At 44.6% G+C, this 15,033-nt stretch overlaps 1 protein-coding gene across 1 annotated transcript in view; it reads right to left on the bottom strand.

Annotated features, from left to right (window-relative positions):
* Window positions 1-15,033, bottom strand: part of SENP5 (SUMO specific peptidase 5) — a 174,902-nt gene that overhangs the window by 72,897 nt on the left and 86,972 nt on the right. Inside the window, exon 5 of the mRNA XM_080604317.1 lies at window positions 1,236-1,431. The gene's annotated coding sequence lies outside the window, so the exon portion shown is untranslated. The remainder of the gene's footprint in view (window positions 1-1,235; window positions 1,432-15,033) is intronic.

The raw sequence follows: 15,033 nt of genomic DNA, 5'->3' as shown, positions 1-15,033 counted from the left end.
TCCAGCGCACTTGCAGGGCCAAAATATTTTGGGGGTCTGGAGAGAAAATTCACAATATTAAAAAAGGGAGTGGGAGTCACAGATAGCGAAGCCAAGTGCGTAGCGGGTTTGGAGTCTGCATGCAGTGGCGAGGGGTGTTGCAAATGGGTGGAAAGATTTTGTGCTCTTTGGAGCCCAGAAAGCTACAGCCTGTACTTCCCTAAGTAACTCTGTGCTCCTTTCTCTCTTTCATCTATTTCAGATTTTACCTGGAGAGGAAAATGTTCAGTTGTTAGCATTAAAAAAGATGAAAAAAATGTAAAAGTATTTTTAATTTTAAAAAGAATCTTCTCTGTAGCTGCATAATCAGTTAGAACTTGCTCGTGGTGTTTTGTCCATGTGCTAGGTTTCCGCAGGGATTCATTTGCATCTGCATAATCATCTATTTTAATTGTATGATGCCACAGGATATATAATACTGTGCGGACAAGTAAAAAGGCAAGGAGGTGAAGGTGGGGCAGAAAACAAAGCCACCGCATTTCCATCAGGAAAACTGACTGTCATGTGCAACCAAGTGCACAGGACGGGGGAGGGACAGTTGCTCGAATATCCCCAAAATACGCTCCTTCAATCCCTTGTGAGACACATTCTCTCTCTTCTGTCCTAGACCTTAAACCCAGCAACCTTACTTGCTCCAGACTGTGACATGTTTCAAGCCAGTGCTGCCATCTTCTCCTGAGCACACTCCCAAGCCTCTACCATTTCAGAAGCCCCCACCTCACCGCAGACCCCTCCTAGTCCCTATAAAGGATCCCCCCATTTCTCCACCCCCATAATCATTTATACATCTATAAACACTGACATTATCTATACCAATGAGATCAGGAACTTTTGGCATCAGAAAAATCCCAGTTCAGTCTCTTCCCAACCCCAAACTGTCCCTGCTCCCAAGCTCACTGCAGCCCCGCAGACCCCAGCTGTGAGGAGGGGACACAGAACCAGGCTGGTTCGCATCAGTCGCTGCGGAATCCAGGAGCAAGCAGGGGAGAGAGCAGGGGAATTTGACCTGTCTGCAATCAGATCTCTGAGCAGCGCATGCTGTTTATCATGCCAAGCCAGAGTCATGACTGCATCTTTCCCTGATAAATGCATCCCTTCTCTTCTCTTGCTTTTCACTGTCAGCAACTGTTGTACTCTCCCAGCACCTCTCCAGGGACCAACAAAGACAGCGGTATAGGCAGTGGCAGCATACATACGTGAGCCATTTTCCAGTCAACTTTCTGCTCCCATATGTTCTGGCTCCCATAAGCTTATGCAGATTTTTAACGATGCTTTCTTAGATCTCTTCCTGGAGGTGAATCCCAGCACATGAAAACATCAGCGAGCCATGGGATCCGGTGGTGCCACCGTCGCACCTGAGACTCTTAAAGGCGCTAGGAGGCAAAGATCTACCTGAAAAACAGAGCAAGGCACATGGAGGAGGTTGCAAAAAAAAATGAAAATAACTCTAGCAGAAAGACAGACAGACCTACAGTGACATGACTAAGCCAAAACAACTGCCAAAACCTCGTATTTCCAAGGTTTGATTGTGTCAGCACAGCACATCCTAGCATTGTGAGTTCCACAATATCTGGATTTGTAACCTCAGAGGTTGTGTTACAGCTTGAGACAGGCTTGGGTGGAAAAGAGCTTCCAAACCTGGAACTGCATGGGCTTAACCTTAGGGACAGATTGAGACCATCTCAGCTTTGACTCCTCAGCATACATGAACACTTGTAATTAAAAGACAAAAGATGCACAGGGCAGAACTAAACAGCTTGAAAAAATGTGGTGGGTGACTTTTTTTTTTTTTTTTTTTTTACAATCTGTGTAAAGAATGATTTAATGTTACCAAGGTGAAAAGATGATCCTGTAAGAGGGTAAAATATATTAAATTGTGAAAACAGTGCTAACATGCTCCATAAAGAAAATACTCTGTGCAATTACCAGCAGACAGGATATGGATAAGCAGTTTTCAAGAGGAAAGCCTCTCTATCCCATTAAACAGTTGCTTCACTCCTGCTTTTTTTCCATGTTCAACTCTTCACCTTTAATCTGCAATACCCAGCTATGCAGCGCACACCAAGAATGCAAAGCTGACAAGCACAGGAGGGCCTCTCTTATCAGCTTAGGATAAAAGCAGGAGATCGAAAGGATGGATTGTCTGTGATTTTTCATTTCAGACTGGGAGATACCTTATGCCCATCACCGACAGGCTAAAGATCTGCAGACCTGAAGATTCATTTACGTTTAAAGACCTGGAGGAATATTGGTGGAAGAGTAACAGAGGAACATAGGAAAGGAAGGAACGCCACCGTGTTCATACCACATCGCATGAAAGCATAGGGCTGTTGCTGCCATGTGGCAGGGGCTGGGGGCAGCCCGGCGAGGCAGTCGCTTTTCCTCTCTGCAGACTGAGCACACCCAGTGCTGGCTGGTGCTAAGGGGGGGGCACAAACCAGTCACCCCCTCCTCTGCACAGGGATGCCAAGAAAGGCATTTGGAGGAAGGTATAAAGTCTGCAGCAATAAAGCACCAGAAGTTTCCTTCTAATCTCAGAGACTGCCTTACAGCTTGCACAAAGAGGATTTCAGCTTTTCCTGGGGCCGGCAGGTAACACCAGAACGCTGCTGAGCCACGGCAGCAGGCTGATGCCCGTGAGAGGAGCACAGAGGCTCCCAGGCCCACTCTGTTCCTTGCTGTTTGAATAAAGCTCCTGACTAGAGCAAAGACAGCTTGGTCAGGGCCTTCCTTATCCTCCCCTCCCTGCTGTGATCACAGGGAGCTCCTGCTCCAGCCCTCTGATGTGTTGGCAGCCTCTCTAATTTAGAGGAGCTGTGATTTATGGCTCGGACAGAGCCTGTACTTAGGGACTACAAAGGTAGGGCTGGCCGGACCGGCAGAGCTGTGTCGTCCTGGCCCTTTGTATTGATCAAATGAGTGATGGAAGTGAGGAATTCAATTGCATTTGCTGTCTGTAAGGATCAGCTAAGGGATGGAGGGGTGGGGAAGGCTGGGATTTAATTACTCCTCACGCCCAGCGCAGGCAGCCAGCGATGTGACGATAACACTCCAGTGGGGGGACCCTCTCTCAACCACCTCCCTCTGCACCCCCTCTCTTGGTGTAAAAGGGAGCAGAAACAAGAGCGAGGAAATTTTCCGAATGCTTTGTCTTGCTTTAATCATATACCATATCCTTCTCTTCATCGGGTCTCTAGGGGAACGTTACGGGCACAGGAACAAGAGAAATGAGGGGAAGTTTACGGTTGCCTAAATCTGAGTGAGAGAAGTGTTTGTGGCACGCAGCACGCTGGAGCTCCCGCTATAAACTCACGGGCAGATTTCCAACGAGTAATAGGGAGCTGAATCCAAACATAATACTCAATGAAAGGCATGAGCAACCTTTAATCAGACTCCTAATTGGTCTTTCCCTCTGTTTCGGCATTTGTCATGTAAGGAAACCAACAGCAACTCCCAAATGAGCTTTTTAAAGCAACAGTTAGGACATAATCAGGTCTCTTTGAAAAGGGACGGTTCTAAATTCAGTCGTAAATGTTTGATACTATTGTCTACCACATTTAGCAAATGGTTTTAGTGGGGACCTGTATTTATCAAATTGCCACCTTCAAGACAAACGCTCATAGGGAACGCATTATGCTCTCTGTCTGCCGAGCCCTAATTCTGCTAATGAGGGCATGCCCCCTCCGTTCCAAAACACCCCTTCTAAAACAGCGGTCCAATTTTTACGTTACAGCCACGACTGCCTTTACTGACTGAGTAGCTGTCATTTAGATTCCTCCTATCAAGTCTAAATTCCCTTTCATCTAGGGTCTGTGTTATGTGATGGCAGCCGAGAGCAGTGACCTATGACTACACTTGACTTCTTATCTCATGACATGTGGACTAACTTACAAATGCAGGTAATTAGTTAAAGATGTTTCATGACAAATTAGACTAATGGAATTGTAATGGTTAAATTAACGTCTCGGGGTCAGTTTTAAGGTCCCTTGTTAGGGGTGATAGTTCAAAATGCAAGCCGTCAGACTCTGGGAAGTATTCAGTTTCTTTTAATAAAGTGCTTCTTTTGCATGTGAAAAGCCAAGGACATAACTGCCGAGATAGGGCCTGATCCAAGGGAAACAATCTGGCTGGCAGTTTCTGGATAAGGCAGTCTCCCCAGTCCTGCCCCCAAACTTTGTCCCGTAGGCAAGATACGCAGTGGAGCTGAGCAGCAAGTATGAAGAAGGATCAAAGCACGCAGCTTTGCACTGCTATGAACGCTAATCTCTCGCTCTCCCCTTGCACCTTTCAACTGAAAATTTCATCTGACATCCTTCTTCAGGGAGGAAGTTAATTTTGCAAAATCAAACAGTCCAACATAAATTAAACAGATAAATCATGTCCTGTTACCCGCATCCTTCCTCCAGGAGGAGCCTGTGAGGCTCTCCCTGTAGACTCTTCTAACAATAGAGCTGCTTGTTAACTCCCGCACAATGCTAAGGACAAATGGGAAAGGAAGAGACAACAAAATGGAAAACATCACTCTGCAATTTTGTCAGTCCCTGGTGTGCCCATGTCTCGAGCAGTGCATGTGATTCTGGTCATGCCATCTCAAAAAGGTAGAGTTAAGAGAGGCAGCAAGAGCATCAGAGGTACCAAATGGCTCCTAAAACTGAAGGGGTGTCATAGGCAAGGACTCGATCCCTTATCAGACAGCTAAGCTTGGATGTGATTGAGATATTTAACAAGGAGCAGAATGGAGAAAGCAAACAGGGAATAATTACTCTTTGATCTTTATAACACCCAATAAAATTATCTGAAAGCGTGCCTAAAAAAAAGGCAACACTTTTTACACAATGGGTACTGGAATGTGGAGGTCAGTGTTACAGAGTCCAAAGGAATAAATGGGTTAAAAAAATTAGATAAATTCAAGGAATCCACTGACAGCCATTAAATACGGCAGTCCAGATGCAGCCTGGAGCTCAGGAATTGCCTCCATGCAGTACACCAGAAGCTGGAAAGACACATCAGAAAAAGTATTCCGGTCTTTGTGTCCCCTTTTATGCTCTTTTCTTGCCCTTCCAGTACCAGCACTCTCCGAGACAGGACACCAGGCTGGACAGGGCTTTGTTCTGACTCAACAGGCTCACTATCATCAGCTGATCTTGAGTCTCTCCTCATTGCAAACAGAAAACTAATTAGTCACAGATAAGGTTAAGTCTACTTCCCTGCAAAGGCAGCCCTGACCTCTGATGGCCACCTAAAGGAACAGCCTCATTTTCGGAGAGACGTCTCCATCTAAAGGAACAGCCTGATTTCAGAGCAATGTCTCCCACCCTGGGTTCCAGTGGCGATGAAGGGCATGGGCGCATACGTGGACATACATGTACATATGTATGTGACCGGGAGTGAGATGAGGTCCCTAATCACACAGCCTCCATTTTTAGCTCAAAGCACACGCTTTGATCTTTCTTTTTCCAACATAAACACAGAGCAGAGTACACATTTAGACAGACAGTCCCTGCTGAAACAAGCTGCTCTACTCCCTGCCTGGGCAGAGAACAAGACAGCAAATGACACGAGGCAGCTGTTAGCTCTGCTGCTGAAACCACAGCCTTTGGATATCGTGGCAGAAAGCACGGTGCAAGGACCTCTACAGAACAGAGTAACTCGGGTTTCTGTGTTCAGAAGTCCTTCCAGAGCCAGCCCAAGTTGCTCTAGCAGGCATAGTACCCTGCACTGCTGCCTGCCTCTTGAAACTGGGATCAGTCTACCGAATTCACCGTTAAAAAAAAAAAGGTGGTTGGGGGAGAACCCATGGTAAAAGAATGGAGTCTATTACTATTATGACATGGTACCTCTGCTTGGTCTTCCACCTCTTTGCCAAAGATTGTCCTCCCCTGCCCCATGCTGACAGCAGGCTGTATGAGGGAGGACACTGCTGCCTCCTGCAGCCCAGCCACAGCACCCAGCCACAGTACGTAAGGCAACCCACAGGTGACTGGCCTTGGCTGAATCTCAATTCAACCCCGTAATAGGTCTTGGTCACAGCCCTCTATCCCTCCTTGGGGATCTACATACCCAAGGAAAATGCCCTCCGCTGGGTACTTCACAGGCCAGCAGCGTGCACTGCATGAGTTCTAGGAGCTGAGGGAAAAGCTGATGACAGGGTCCCACGGGTGGTGCATTACCAGCCTGAAGCAGATGAAACAAATCCACCTGGGAGTCATGGTGCTGGAGCTTGTGCTATGGCAGCTCACACAGTCAGCTCTGGAGCTCCCAAAATATCAGGCAAAATGTCACTGTCATTGCTCCTCTTCTCTCGCACCCACTGGAGGCACCCTGTCAGTACCCAGCAGGGACGGCTGGGCGAGGTGAGGTTCCTTCCACTTTCTCCCAGCACACGCATTGCAGAGTAACAAGCCAGTCTTTGTGCTTCAAAAGAAATTATCAGATTAACATCAAAGGAAAAAAAAACCACATTGTATTACAGTTATTACATTTCTTTTCAGGACAAAAACGGTAGTAGTGGAGAATGCAGGTATTTCATGTGGATGTACGATGTAAGATGACAGGAAGAATAAGCTGAGACAACCAAACACCCACTCAGCATCTTGACTTTCAGTGTCGTTCATTTCCCTAATTCCTGGCACTTGTCATTCATGCCCTTTTCATATAAGCATCAGGACAAAATGACGGATGCAAATGCATCGATTTTCCTCCACAGACAAAACCCGGATTTAAGAGCTCATTAATAGAACATGCAGAATTCATTACATCGTGCGCTCTTGTAAATATGCATGCACACTATCTTTTTATATCATTTCATGTACATGAAATAGTAACAAGTAGTAAACATAAAAATATAAAATGAGAACCTCATGTTATTACTACACTACAGTTTTTGTGCTTTATGGGAGAGCTTTTAGTGCTAATAGCTAGAGGAGGATACGCACAAGTCACTCTGAGCTTTGCGAGGACTAATTAAGTTCTGCTGGTTTCTGTTATAGAGATTGGACTACACGGACCTTGAGCTTAAGACAGAAGTGCGTAACGCTTTATCTTCAACATAAGAAAGAGTAAATACTTCCCATTAGTGGAATAGTAACAGCTGTTAACTCTGTAGAGCATATATGTGTTATTTTGAAATGTCTGTAGGTAAAGAAGATATTTCAGCCTCAAGTATCCTCGTAAGTCACTCATGTAAGCTGTATTTTGCAACAAGATTGTAAAGTTAATGTTTGAACATATTTTGTCTCGGTATTACTATACTGAAGTGATAAAAGTATGCAGTTATCAAATTAAGCATTAGGTAATACATATAACCAATAGATAAAATATAAAAAGTAATTTGAATAGTGAATACTATATCAAATATAATGTCTACCCTTAATTTTGCTTTGAGAGAGACAGAAAGCAAGGCTATACAAGTGTTTGCCTTTTTTAGAATACTCACTTAGTACTAGTAATAAATGATAATAAACTGTTATCTTGTTTGCTTTGACTGCTCAAAGATACTGATATTTCCTAAAATAACTGGTACTTCCATGTAAGACAAAGATCATTAGAATCACAGAATCGCAGAAACAGTGGTTGGAGGGAGACCTCTGGAGATCCCCAGCCTACCAACCCGTTCAAAGCAGGACTACTGCCAACATCAGACGGGGTCAACCATGGCTTGGGCTGGCTGCATCTTAAAAATGCCCAAAGATGGAGATTTCGCAGCCTCTTTGGCTGTTCCAGTGCTACACCACCCTCATCATGAAGAAATCAAGGAAAACAAAGTTTCTTGAGAGTTGTACTATCTACTGGAGACCAATAAAGGTCAACTAAGTTTAGTCTGATGACAGATACTCTCCCTAAAAGTCTTGTCTCACTGCTAGTTCTCACAGATACAGCAAAACCCAATTACGGAACAGCATTCGACTGGCTTATCGCTATTTTACCTCCACATTCCCAATAACACGCAATATTTCAATCTCTCACCAGCTAATACATCCTCACAATCACCTTCTGATGGTTATATCTGATGGAAGGAGAACTGAGGTGAACAGCAACCGTGTATTCAATTACAGAGCACATCCACAACAAAGCCAGGAGCTGAACCCAGACTTCCTACACACTACCTAACTGCTTTAACCACAGGACCACTCTGTTGTTACTCAGTCTTCCTTTTCCACAAGCTACCACAAATATAAGTTACAAAAGGCTGAAACAACCCTCTGTGGGCAGCATCAGTGGTGAGAGCAAACAGTTTAATAAAAAGGAAGTACAGAGATAATGGCATTTGCCAGGATCTGAAGTTTACCTACCTAAGAAAGAAGCACACTTGACAACCACTACAATTGTGGAGCTCACCTGGATCTCAATCCACCACTATTTGGCACTGTCTTCACTGAGACGAATCCCACGTTTCCTCCCAGAGAATGTGAAAAATGGGGTTTACTCACACACTGACTTCAAATTTCTCTGACAGTTCAAAGATCCCACAGGAGCTCTCAGAAAGGGTTTGATCTTTAAGGGAACATCTGAAAATGACAGGCAGGTGATGGGGATGGAAATGCAGCAGTAGGGGTGGCAAAAGTAGGATTCAGTGCAAATATTTACACTCCTAAGGTGAACCAGCTGAGGCATCATTCATAGTCTTACCTGGAGAGCAAAAGAACAGCCGGGGCTCTGTGCTCATTTCCTATCATTTCGTTTCCTGTCACTGTTTTGTCGCGGTGTCAGCTCACGTAACAGCAGGAGCTGGGTTTGTGGAATTGGGATTTCCTCCTAAGAGTGGGACCACTCGAGCCCCTGCAGTGGAGCTATTCTGAACCTACAAACCCTCTTCGCGTTCATCTTGAGAGTGATAGCTGAAAGATACTGGATCCCATTACTATCTCTAAACACACAAGTCCCCTGTTAGCCAAGATCACACAGTGCCCCTTTTACCGCAGCAATGTAAACATTTACTGAGAGAAGACAGGGAAATATGATCTGACACGAGAAGATTAAGCTGTATGGGTTTTTCACAGGAAGCCAAGTTCTTTAGCTGTCACATAGAAGCCACAGAGTGACGCCTATTGTTTCTTAAAGAGTAATTACTTCTGATTGCTTCCGAGTACACTAATTTGTCTTAATACAGAATGACAGCGTAACCCAGAGTAGTGGATAACTACATCACTTTACCTGTGTACAGGTTTTCTGGGGCTGGCGAGTACACTCACCCTGCAGGAGCAGCATATCTTTCTGCAGGACGTTGTACATCCACCTAGCAGCTCTGAGCCCAGGCAGAGGCAAAACCTGCCGCCTCACCCGGCTCAGCGGTGAGAAGGGAGCTCAGAAACTCACGGCTGGTCAGGCACGGGGCTGGCTCCACAGACAGCACCAGCACCACGGAGAGACGCAGCAGAGGAGACCAAAACCAGGCAGTTCCTGCAAAGCGAACAGATGAGGAACAATAGGCCCGCAATTGCCCATTTTCTAACCTTCTATTATTCTATTTTTATATACATTATATAGGTACTACCACTATCTGAATCCCTTCACGCACATATGAAAAACCTTTTGCTAATTTGATTGAAAAATATTATTTGCAGTAGTTCGAGGGAGGCAGGAATAGAGAGGCAAAACTTGCTCCTTCACAAAATTGTTGGAAATGTCAGAATACAATCTAAGGCCCCAATCTAAGTCCTAGTCCTCTGGGATGAGTTGCTACATCCCAATTCCACATGCTTGTTGCACAGCAAGAGGAACCTCTGCACTAATCGAAGGATCCTGCCTTGTCATTGCTTTGCACTCTGTGCTGCAGTCAAGTAAGGAAAACAAGGAAATTTGTCAAACTGGAAGCCGAACAAAACATTCAGGTTAGGTCACTCGGGGCACTTTATTGTCATTATTTTAAAACATTTTGTTCCTATTTATTTATTTATTTTTTCCTTTAATTTTCTGCTCTCCATTTTCTGAAACCTCACAGTAGGAAGTAGCTTCAACTAATGTAAAAATACAAAGATTTCTGTTTCAAAAATGCCAAAACACCCTGTCATGCACATTCTGACAAAGCAGCTCCATGCTTTGGCTGAGTTAGGAGAGCAGTGGAAAAGGATCCTGCTTTATGAATCATTTCAATTTTGACAAATTAGTATTTTTCCTGATTTTTAATCTGTCAGCATGTCACAGTGATGCATCCCAGTCAGTACAGCTACCAAGTAACTAAAATGTCAGCTTCCTACACTCCCTAAGTGACCAAAGCACAGGGAAGCAGAGAAGAGATCCCTATGATCTGTGCATAGAAATTTCTGAGAACATTGTATGGACACTTTGTCATCAAACCAAATTCTAATTGCAGTCAATAAAAGCACCTGTCCAGTGTATAGCATCCATGGTCTAACATGCCAAAAGCAAATGGCATTTCAGCGTGACTTCAGTTAGTTACTCTGAAAACTTTGCTAGAGTAGCAAAGAAAGTTGGCTGAAAGCCACGTGAAATCGTAAAAGGAATCTCATGTATAATTTTTAGTAAGAATCCATTAATCTAATTCTACCTAATACTAGAACGTAAGATTTATTTTTCCACTAGACATTAGAGAGTTGGCTGAATTTAAAAACAATAAAAATAAACATCCAAATGTGATGACTTCTTAAAATAAAGCATTGAAAATAAAATTATAGAAAAGTATTAAAAATAAATGTGTATTTCTTCTGGAAAACAGCATTTCCAGATTTGAATTATACACTGTGAAATAAAAGAACATAATAAATGTCTCTCTTCATTTGTGTGGGCTTCGTGATAAAAAGAACTGATGATAAATAGGCCAAGATTAAAAAAAAAAACAAGTGGATGCTATGGTTTGGAGGTCTTGTTTTGTTATAGAAGCAATAAAATAATAAATCAGCATTAACATAAACACATCTTCTCCTCTTCTCCAAATGAGTTAATTGTTTCATATTCTCAATAAAAATGTAATGTTACAGATGGCATTTCCTTTTTTTCAATCAAGCCTAAGGTCATTCTGTTGATGGCAGCAGAGTTCTCGGGGATAGCTTAGTCCCACCAGGTCCATTTAAATACCTAACTCTGAAAAGCGCCTTTCAATAAGATCTGTGACACCAGTTGCCGTTATTCAGTGTTTCCAAATACAGTCTCACCATAAAAGTTATTTACCGGCTTCTTACACTGCAGTTTATCACAACCTTCATTATTCCCTATAGGAGTCACAGTAAATCACCCAGCTGACAGCTCAAGCGATCCACTTCCCTGCCTACTGGTGCTTCTGAAATAATCAAGGCCCAAACGGCCTCCTATAAAGCTTCCATTTAATCAGTGCTGACATGCACCTTAGATTGCACTTCAGAAGGTGCCAGGAGCACCTCCAGGGCTTTGTGGCTTATCCCCCAGCAGACAGACTGCTGTTCTGCTGGCAGGCCGCGGCGATGAACCCAGCTAGCCACAGGGAAAGCACAGGGGGGATTGCCTTACCTCCCAAATCTGCTCGCACCTTTACAGCTCTGACCCAAGTACCCACTGGGGGGAACAGCGGGGAGGCCGTGGTGCTACCTGGTTTTACCACAAGTGAGCAACAAGAGAAAAAAAGGCTTTACAGGGCTGCCATGTGGCCTTCAGGAGCAGGTTCTGCATCTGAGCTCCTGCCCGCACATAACGTGCCTGTTCATTTAACTGTCCCAGGCAGAGGATGGATATTCTTCTTCTCCTGAGAAAAGCAGTGTCAGCAGAAACCAGTTTTCATCCAGACATAGTTTATGCAGTACGAGAAACTAGTTTGAAGTATATTGGCAAAAGCTTACTGCTCTTCTGCCAATACAAGCCGTGTCTCCACGAGGGAGCTCTGCCCCCGCTGCTCCCGCAGTCAAGAAGCCCCGTGGACAGACTGACATACATACAAAGAAACTCCCCTGACTTCCGTGGCGCTAGTACGGATTTATCCTGATACAAGTGTGAAATAGATACTGGCCCTCTGCTCATTCTTTGGCACTTGAATGGCATTCTGAAGAACCACAAGAGTCAGTGCTGTAAAAACAGACAGAAAATATTAACACATTCGTCCTTATGTCCCATAAAAATCAACAACGATGCACTAAAGAAACAATTACTAAAAGTTTCAGGCAAAAAAATCTCTTTCGTTGAATGACTTTTGATAAAAAGTGAAGATTTCCCACCAAAATGATTTTGTCAAGAATCCAATTTTCCACTGAAAAGCATGATAGACTATCCCTTAACGATGACAGTTGCCACAGCCAGCGTGCTACAGATGAAGCGACGAAGCAAGAAAATAGCATGTTCTCCAATGGAACAAAAAGAACAGGCAGCATTGCCCCGGACACCATGCTAATATCAGTTTTTGATCTCACTACGGCAGTGTTTCCTGCGAGAGAAGTACAGCTGACATGGCGCGCCGCAGGCTGCTTTTCAACACCTTCACACTTGCTGCTCTCACTCAGAAAACTGTCGAGAGGGAAACCACCACATGCTGCAGCAGGATGAATTTTAATTCCAGTTTTATGAATTTGCATCGGAAATAAAAAAGGAAGGACTGGTGGAAAGAGGCTTATCTGCTTGAGGAGGTATCATCAGAAGATGTGACAGAGCAAGAAGAGTCACTTCTTCCAGCCCTTGTGCAGAGGAGTGCTGTTTGCAGCAGAGAAACTTACCAAAACCAAACACGTAAATCAAGATATATCAGTCTTTGGGAAATGGAAACAGACTTGCAGCAACACACACACAATTTGGAGCAGAAGAAAGGAAGAAGGGAATGTTTTGCAGTGCACATATTCTGGTTTAGCTGAGGTTCAAGCCAAAATGCAGAGCTGAAAGAGACTGCAGGTTCAAAGAACTGCAAAGAAAACCTGATCACCTTACGGGACTCTGAGTAACATCCATGATGGTAAAGAAACAGAGGCAGGAAATATAGGTATTCTGTTGGTGTTTATTTTTTCTTGTTTGTAAATTTGTGTATTTTTGTTCTACTAACTAAAAAGCAATCGTGTTTTAAAACCCTGCGCAAAGCTGGTGGATTTTGTGTAATTACATATTCCTGAATGCACAAACTGAGAAGTTCTGAGTACCCACATGTCTGAGGCTGGGAAAATTTGTGCTCAAGTGTGAACGGAGACCTCATAGCAGGGCTGAGCCCAGGCTTCAAGAGCAGGCACTTAACACCCACAACGGCCAAAAAGTCAAGCCTCTCCCACAGCAGCCTAGGAGAGGTTTGAGGCAGAGAAGCTCTGCCAGTGCTCTGTGGGTGTGACAGAAGCATTTGAATATTTGAAGCGCACGAACATTTAAGCAGGCTTGACATATAACAAAGCCTTCTAGATTATGCACCAGAAAGACAGCACAAGGATTCAGCAAGCACCACGCAGCTGTGAATGAACGTGGCTGCTGCTGATGCGGTGACTGAACTGATGGACATGAACGACACGGATCACAAGGTAGCTGAAGGTTTTTCTCTCTGATTTGAAGACTGTAGCGAGAAGTGCTTGACACAACTGTCGGATTATTCTCAGGTTTTGCCCATTTTCTGTAACATAACTGCTTGCTTGGTTGCTTCCTACAAAATTTAGATTTGCACAGTCTTATAACCTGTTTCACCTGTTGACGACATCAATAAATTTAAATTGGTGACTGGCTCTTCAGGGTACCCTGGAGTCCAGTCCAGCTCCACCTGAAAGGAGTCGGTGCTTTGCCAGTGACACCACGGGGAGCTACGATGAGCTGAAAGGGGAGGAAAGAGGTAGATCACTCGGTGGATCTGCTTTTTAAAAAATGCTTTCTAATCCAGGGAGGGGTACAACTGTTACCTCAGCTTTGCAGATGGAAATTACACTTCAATTTTGAACAGTTGTAAGCTGTGGTGTCTAATGTAGGTCTCAGCAGCAAATGGGTTTCTAGAGAAAATCTACATACAATGAAGATCTAAATGCTCAGAGGCAGACAGTCAGAAGTGGCAAGCCGCCACAATTCCTCCTGAAACCAGCGGAGTTTTATGGCTGGAACTGAGTAAGGATTCCTTCCACAAAAGAACTTGCTGACAATAAATCAGCAGCAAGTGTTGCAATTACTGCCCCATGCAGCGTGGTGCTTTGCTTGATGCTCCCTCCGCAGCAAAGACATTCTATTGATGGTACTTCTCGCAGTGGCACTGGAAAAAAATAAAATAAAATAAAAATAAAAAACACTAACAAAACCAACTTAACAGCAGTTTTGGCATTAGGAAAGATCCAGACAACTGCCAGTCTGCACTTCAATACAAGATCCTGACCAGGAGGAAAATGAGTCATGCAAAGTCTGGAGCAAGACATGGTATAATGCTTTCATATGGCCCCAGACACAATTATAATTCCTCCCATCAGCTCTTCCTGCTGACATCAGCTTTCACATTGGTTTTGCCTAATAATTAGAAAAGTTCTTAGAACTTAACCAGAACATCATTGTTCCCATGGAAAACACCCCACTGCTCCTGTGATGGGAAATAGCTTTTTTCCTCTTTCTTTTTGAAAATTTTATTGCTGATCTGGCTAGGCCAGGCTCCAAGTCTAAGCTAGGTTTCAGCGTGCTTTCACAGTGCTGGCTTCACATCGGCATCTCCCACTGCTTCTGAAATCAGCCTGAGAAAATGAGCCTTTGTAGGGAGCAAGGAGAAATGTGTCAGCAAAGCAGAGCAGGGGAAAGGCTTCTTGCGCTGTCCTCCCCGCCCCAGGTCCTGCCCCGTGGCTCCATCCTGCTGGGGAAGGAGGAAGCCTGGTGCCACAGCAAACCCACGCAACGGTGACAGGGGGCCACGGAGACGGCCACGGAGAGGAAAAAAGGACGGTTAACTAATGTCACTTGAGGTGGTGCGAGGTTACTGCTGGCTCCTGCTGCACGGCAAGCGGAGCAGTGATCAGAGAGGGAGCAGCTGCCAGCAGACGTCTGGCAGCGCTCTACAAAGGAGCCCTGGCATGGGGGAGATGAGGGAGGGAGAGACGGCCTCTGAGGCCAGAGTGGACGGTCCCCACTGTCAGGAGGCTGCCG

Source organism: Anser brachyrhynchus, assembly GCF_964034855.1.
Source record: "Anser brachyrhynchus genome assembly, chromosome: 9".
In the NCBI taxonomy this organism is placed as follows: domain Eukaryota; kingdom Metazoa; phylum Chordata; class Aves; order Anseriformes; family Anatidae; genus Anser; species Anser brachyrhynchus.
This window is presented reverse-complemented; position numbering and strand designations above follow the sequence as displayed.